General features: G+C 38.9%; 1 pseudogene; it reads left to right on the forward strand.

The window, feature by feature from the left end:
• Positions 1-227: 227 nt before the first annotated feature.
• Positions 228-347, forward strand: LOC145400861 (5S ribosomal RNA; annotated as a pseudogene).
• The last annotated feature ends 6,696 nt before the right edge of the window (positions 348-7,043 follow it).

Consider the following 7,043-nt stretch of genomic DNA (forward strand, 5'->3'; position numbering starts at 1 on the left):
TCTCACCCACTCCTTCACATATACCCCATCCATACGCCCATTCTCGCTCTCCTTTCCATTTAATTTCGGTTAATCCACATACATCCACTTTTGCACCCTCAAGCACCTGGACAAACTCTCTCTCTTTCACCTCATCATTTGCACCTCTTACATTCCACGTCGCTATCCGTATCATGTCCTTTTTCGGTCCTTAGTCGTCATCCTTAGGTCAGTACTGGTCCGAGGCTTCTTGTTCGTATTTTTTGTTGAGTACACCACTTCCCATGCGATCAGCGAAGTTAAGCAACGTTGGGTCTGGTTAGTACTTGGATGGGTGACCGCCTGGGAACACCAGATGCTGTTGGCATCCCTACGTGTCAAGTGGGGTTGGTGGAGGATTAGTGCTCCTCCCTGTAAAAACAATTAACTCTAAGCCCTTGGCCACCCCGTTGGGATACATGGCGTCTGGCAATGAATGAATGAATGAATGAATGTTTTCCGGGAAGGGGCCCTAACCCTCCGCCAATCCACTTGGTGTCACGTAGGAACACGTGCCGGTTGGGTATAAGGTTACCACCTATCGTTGTAAATGATTTCCTGGTTTACAGGAAATCATTTGGTTTGCCACTCGATGTAGAGCTACCCTAAAAACAGGGTACCACCACAGCAAACTCTCATCCCTTTTCTGTCCAGCTCTCTAATGCAAGAGTTAACCGTTACTCCCAGTCTTTCATTTATGCAACAGGTCAACTCTGGAACTGTCTCCCTCTGTCTGTATTTCCTGCTGCCTATGATCTTCAGTCTTTCAAACGCAGTGTGTTCAGGCATCTCAAAATGATCGGATCTTGAATTTGGCTCTCTATTGTATTTTGTTTCTCTCTTGGAGGGAACTGTTACTGCGGGCTCATGGCCTTTGGTTCCTTCTTCCTCGCATTAAAAAAAAAAAAAAACTAAGTGGGTGGATGATCGGTGCCCCCACCTATCATCCTTTTCTCTTCCTCTGTTCATCTTTTGTAATATATATATATATACTGTATATATATATATATATATATATATATATATATATATATATATATATATATATATATATATACAGAGAGAGAGAGAGAGAGAGAGTGGATGGATATGACAGACGCCAGAAGTTTTCTTTAAATTATTTTCCTCCAATTTTCCGGACACTTCACTTGGCAATCATCAGGGAACAGATATGGGATCCTAGTAAGGAGCATATGCCCGTTATTTTACTCCAGTTATGGATCTAAGGTTTACTACTTTTCTACTATATTTATGTCCCAGACATTGTTAAGATCGTCAACAAAGAATACAGAATAATATAAACGAAAATCACCAAATCAATAGTCTTCGTTTAATTTTAATACAAAATTAAATGCCACAAAAAATATAAATATTCATAAAATGCCCATAAAACATTGAACAATAATAAAACTCATCAAAAAAAAAAAAAAAAAAAAAAAAACTAATCTGACTGGACTAAAGCTCAATAATGATGAGGACTCGAAAAGGAACAGGTCAAACAACAATGTACAGGTCAAACATCGACAACGGAACGCAGAGTAATAAACACTGAATCATAAACAAACCCCAACAAACCACTGTGTATTGACTGCAAGCTTTAATTCTGGATTAGGCATTTTGATTAACAGTTTTTCTCCCAGTAACTCCTCCTCGTGATTCCAAAACCCACCAATAATTTGAAAATATCTATCTATCTTTCTGTCTGTCTGTCTGTCTATCTATCTATGTCTATCTATCTATCTATATCTAACTATCTATCTATCTATGTGTGTGTGTGTGTGTGTGTGTGTGTGTGTGTGTGTGTGTGTAGTCAGGGAGTACCACCAGTCGAGCATGGCAGTACTACCAAGTTGGATGGACAGCTGATGAATTTCGTCAGCCCTCGGGACTAATTCCTGACCATCCCCCTTTTCTCTACTTATTCAGTGCTTCAGTAACACAGATACTAGGCCAGCATCATCTACAAGTTTCTCTGTCAACACCAAACTACACGCATATTACACAATACACGGCGTACTCAAAATTTAAACCAAAATGACGTCTAATAATCAACCCTTGAAATCCCTAGGGGGGGGGGACCATAAATGTCCCCACTATCCGCCCCTATCCCAGTGACGATTGGACTAGTTACCCGGAACCACTGCCTGGCTTACCTCTTCTTCATATCTGCAGCATTTGCTACCTTTCCTCTAAATTTCTCTCTGTTGAGCACCACCTCTCCTCCTCTATACCTTACCTTCTCTTCCTTACTGAGACTCAGCTGTCTGAGGCAACTGACAGCAAACTCTTCTCTGTATCCTCCTACTTTCTCTATACTCATTTCAAAACCAAAGATGACCTATCTTGCTGTCATGTTATAAAACTTGATTCTTCTGAATTCCCTACTCTCTGGCTTCGTCTTTCCTGTCATTCTCTGACTAAATATATCTGTGCTGTTTACTTATCCTTTCTACTGCCTATGAAAAATTCTTCAACCATCTTACTTTTACGATGTTTCTCTTTTCTCTGAAATCTCCATTCTAGGATATTTTAATGTTCACCACCACCTTTGGCTTTCCTCTCCTCTCACTCATCTACCTGGTGAACAAGCCTACATCATTTCTATCCTCAGTGACCTAGTGCAGCTTGTACAGCACCCTACCTGTAGAGAGTTCCAAGATACTTGACTATTCCTTCTGCTTATGCTGTTACTATTTCCTCTCCACTGGGCTCCTCTGATCACAACGTTATTACACTAACCTGTCCTGTCGCTCCAGTACAGCCCGTGGACGACCCTCCAAAGAAACTTCGGTTGGGGCAGTTTGAAGCTGCTGATTGGAAGGCTCTCAGGCAGTACTTCTTTGATTTTCCCTGGAATGATTATTGCTTCCATGGCCGAGAGTTATGTGAGTGTGCGATGTGCATTACGGAGTTTATTCTCTCAGGAATGGAAGCATACATTCCTTTCTCTCATCATTTGACTAATGCAAAGAAACCTTGGTTTAATCACGCTTGTTCTAATGCTGTCCACAACAAGGAGAGGGCCAATAAAAGGTACCAGAGCCAACCAACCCATGAATCACGTCTTTTGTATGTTTTTATGCCCGGAATCATGCTGTCTTTTTCTTCGCTCTGATAAAAATAATTTCATCTGTATTAAATGCTCTGAACTCCCCAACTTGATTTTTTCCCGCTTTTTCCGACACCTTGACAAAAACCTTTCTAACAACATTACCACATCATTCTTCCCTCCTTTTTTCCACTCTGATGGCTCTGTAACTATTTCTTCTACTGATAAAACAGGTCTCTTCGCCCAGATATTCTCTTCCAGTTCCACTTTAGACGATTCCTGTGCTGTTTGTCCATCACTTCCCCTCTCTGACTTCCTCATGGCTGACACAAACATTCCTTCAACTGGTGTATTTTCTGGTATCCGTGGCCTCAGTGCCAACAAGGCATGTGGGCCTGATGGGGTCCCTCCTGTTCTCCTCAAGAACTGTGCTTCTGTGTTTACGCCTTGCCTTTGTCTATCACGTTGTTGCTTTCATTTTTGCTGCAGGTTTGCTTTCATTCATCTTTAAAGACATGAGAATCATCTTTAAACATATGTGGGGTTTCATTCTCTCGGGATTTATCTTGGAAAGATCATAGTACCCCTCTTGTAAAATTTGCTTCCAAGAGATTAGTTGTGCTACGCCGACTCCACACCCTCTTTACGCCTGAACAGTTGTTAACTTTATATATGGGTTTTACTCACCCCTCTGTAGAGTACAACTCTCACGTGTGTGGAAGCTCCCCACATACTGCTCCTCTCAACAAAATGGAGTCAAAGGCTTTTCTTCATATTACCTAGTCTCCACTTACTGGCCCCCTTCAACCTCTGTGTCCTTGTCACACTTTTTCATCTTTATCTCTTTTCTATCATTACATCAATTATCACTGCTCCTCTGAACTATCTGTTTGCACCCCTCCACCACTACAACAGGCAAACAGCACCTGTCTAGCAACAAACTCTCTCTCAACCCTTTTCTGTCCAACTCTCTAATGCAAAAATTAACCATTACTCTCAGTCCTTCATTTATGCAACAGGTCAACTCTGGAACTCTCTCCGTCTGTCTGTATTTCCTACTTCCAACGACCACCAGTCCTTCAAATGCAGTGTGTCCAGGCATTCCGAAATGAATGGATCTTGAATTTGACTCTCTGTGGTATTGTTTTTGTTTTTTTCTTGGAAGGAATGGTTTGTGGGCTCCTGGCCTTTGTTTCCTTCTTCATTGCACACACACACACACACACACACACACACACACACACACACACACACACAGACTGGAGATGGCTTTTCAGAATGAGATTGATGAAATAAAGAAGCAGATTCACTTGCAAAAGGAAGAAATAGAAAAACTGGGAAGGGAGATCAACAAGAAAGACACAACCATATGTGAACTAACAGTGGAAGTGAGTACACTTAGGAGGAAAATGAGTGAAATGGCGAGTACAGTAGTCAACCACGAGAGTATTATGGAAGAGTTCAAAAATGATACGGAGACAATTAGGCAAGTAAGCAGTCTGATAGACCACAGCAGTGATATTGAGGAGAAGATAACACAGGTGAATGAAGCTGTACAAAGCTACAAAAATGATGTGGAAACCACGTATGCTGAAATGGTGAAAGTAAAGAAAGGCTTAGAAACAAGGGTGGAAGAAAAAAGCATCAAAAAGGAAGTGAAAAGAATAATCCAAAACAATCCAAAGTTAGTCAGAGATTCAGTAGATATCAACAAATCTATAGTAATCACTGGTGTAGAAGAGGAAGAAGTAAAAAACAAGATCTCAAGAGACAAAAAGGAGATTCAAATGTAATGAGCTTATTGAAAGAAGTATCAGAGGAAATCTGTAGTAAAGACATAGAGGAACACAAAAGGTTAGGGAAATACGAGAAAAGCAAGTCAAGACCTCTAAAGGTAACCTTCCAGAGTGTAAACACCGTGGAGGAGAACTAAAAAATGCAAAGAATCTTATGGAAAAAGAGGAGTTCAAAAATGTATGGATAAAAAGATGCCTGACACAAGAGGAACTGGAATTACTGAAAGAGAAGAGGGAGGAAGCAAAAACAAAAAATGAAGGAAGATCAGAAGAGGAGAAGAATACATTTTTTTTACAAAGTAATAGGATTGCAGGTACGAAAGTGGTACATAAACAGGAGGGAATAAAAAGGAGGAAGGTAGTAGAACCATGTCATGACAAGTATATAAACAGATTGATTAAGTTGATGTACTCAAATGTGGATGGAATGGTATCTAAATTATTAGAGATGAATGATTGTCAGAGAAAATGAACCACATATAATATGCCTAACTGAAACAAAATTAACACCAAGGATATCATATGACATACTAAACTTAGAGGAATATAATATATGGAGAAGAGATAGGAATTTTAAAAAAGGAGGAGGAATTATAATATTAACTAAGAAAAATCTAAAAGTCAAAGAAATAGAACTCACAAGTAGAACTGATTGCAGTAGAGATCAACACATCTGAAGGGAAAGTAATTGTAGTCAATTTGTACATGCCACCCAGATCAAACACATGGGAAAGAGACGAATATGAGGACCTAGCAAAGAGTACAATTCAGAGTTTAAGAGCATTACTAAATAAAATGGAAGAGAAATCGGAAAGAATTATACTAACTGGAGATTTTAATACAAATATAAATTGGAATACTCTAGATATAATAAGCCAAGAAAGCTGTTGCGACCAAAAGCTCCTGGATCTCGTGCAAGAGTTTTTCCTAACGCAAAATGTGAGGGAAACCACCAGAAAAAGAGGACTCGATGTACCGCCAGTGCTAGATCTCATATTTACTGGGCAAGAAAATGATATTGACAAATATATCACCCTCCACTCAGCAAAAGCGACCATGCAGTACTAAATTGCAACTTCAGGATAGCATATGACATACTTAACAGCAATGAAAGTTACAAAAAGAGCCTAAACTATAAAAAGGGAAATTATCATGACCTAAAGAAGTATTTCTTAGAAACTGATTGGGAAAATCAGCTTAGAGGACAAGATATAAATGCTGTATATAAAAAATTCTGTGAATTTTATGAAATAGGAGTCCAGAAGTACATCCAACAGCACAACGAAGCAGAAAAGAAAATAAAGAAATGGTTTAATACAGAATGTAAAAAATCAAAAGAAAGAAGAGATTTGTTGTGGAATAGATACAGAAGACACAATAGTGAAAGGGCATATAATAATTACAAACAGGCAAGAAATGTTTATACAAGAATAAGGAGGGAAGCCCAAAAACAGTTTGATGAGGATATAATAAACAAAAGTAGTGATCAACCGAAGCTATTTTACAGCTACATCAGAAGCAAAACCAAAGTAAAAGATAAAATACAATCCATTACGGACGAGGGAATCACCTATACACAAGAGAAAGATATTTGTGAAGCACTAAATAAGAATTTCCAATCAGTTTTTCAGAAGAAAAAAAATTTGAGAGGGACTATGTGGAACATGAATGCCCACACATACTACCAGATATACAAATATCAGAAAAGAGTAATACAGGAGGAGTGAAGTAAAATAGACAGAGGAAAAGCAAATGGTCCTGATGAAATTTCATTTTGGGTGCTACGAGAATGTGCAAAGGAGTTAAGTAAACCATTATTTTTAATTTTCAAGAAATCCTTGAGTCAAGGTAAACTACCTGATATTTGGAAAAAAGCAAATATTGTCCCCTTATTCAAGAAAGGATATAGACAAAATCCACTCAATTACCGACCAGTATCACTGACCAGTGTTGTAAGCAAGGTATTAGAAAAGCTTATAAGAAAAGCTTGGGTAAATCATCTAGAAGAACACAATATAACAGAAAGACAGTTTGGTTTCAGAAAAGGAAAATCATGTGTTACTAATCTGTTGAGCTACTATGACAGTAACAGACACAATACAGGAAAGAAAAGGATGTGAAAACTGTACCATCAAGGAGGAATTCGAGGCAAACTGTTTTTTTGGATGCAAGATTTTCTC

This window comes from Coenobita brevimanus, chromosome 53 (assembly GCF_032717465.1).
Source record: "Coenobita brevimanus isolate Jiangsu-jjx chromosome 53, ASM3271746v2, whole genome shotgun sequence".
NCBI lineage: Eukaryota > Metazoa > Arthropoda > Malacostraca > Decapoda > Coenobitidae > Coenobita > Coenobita brevimanus.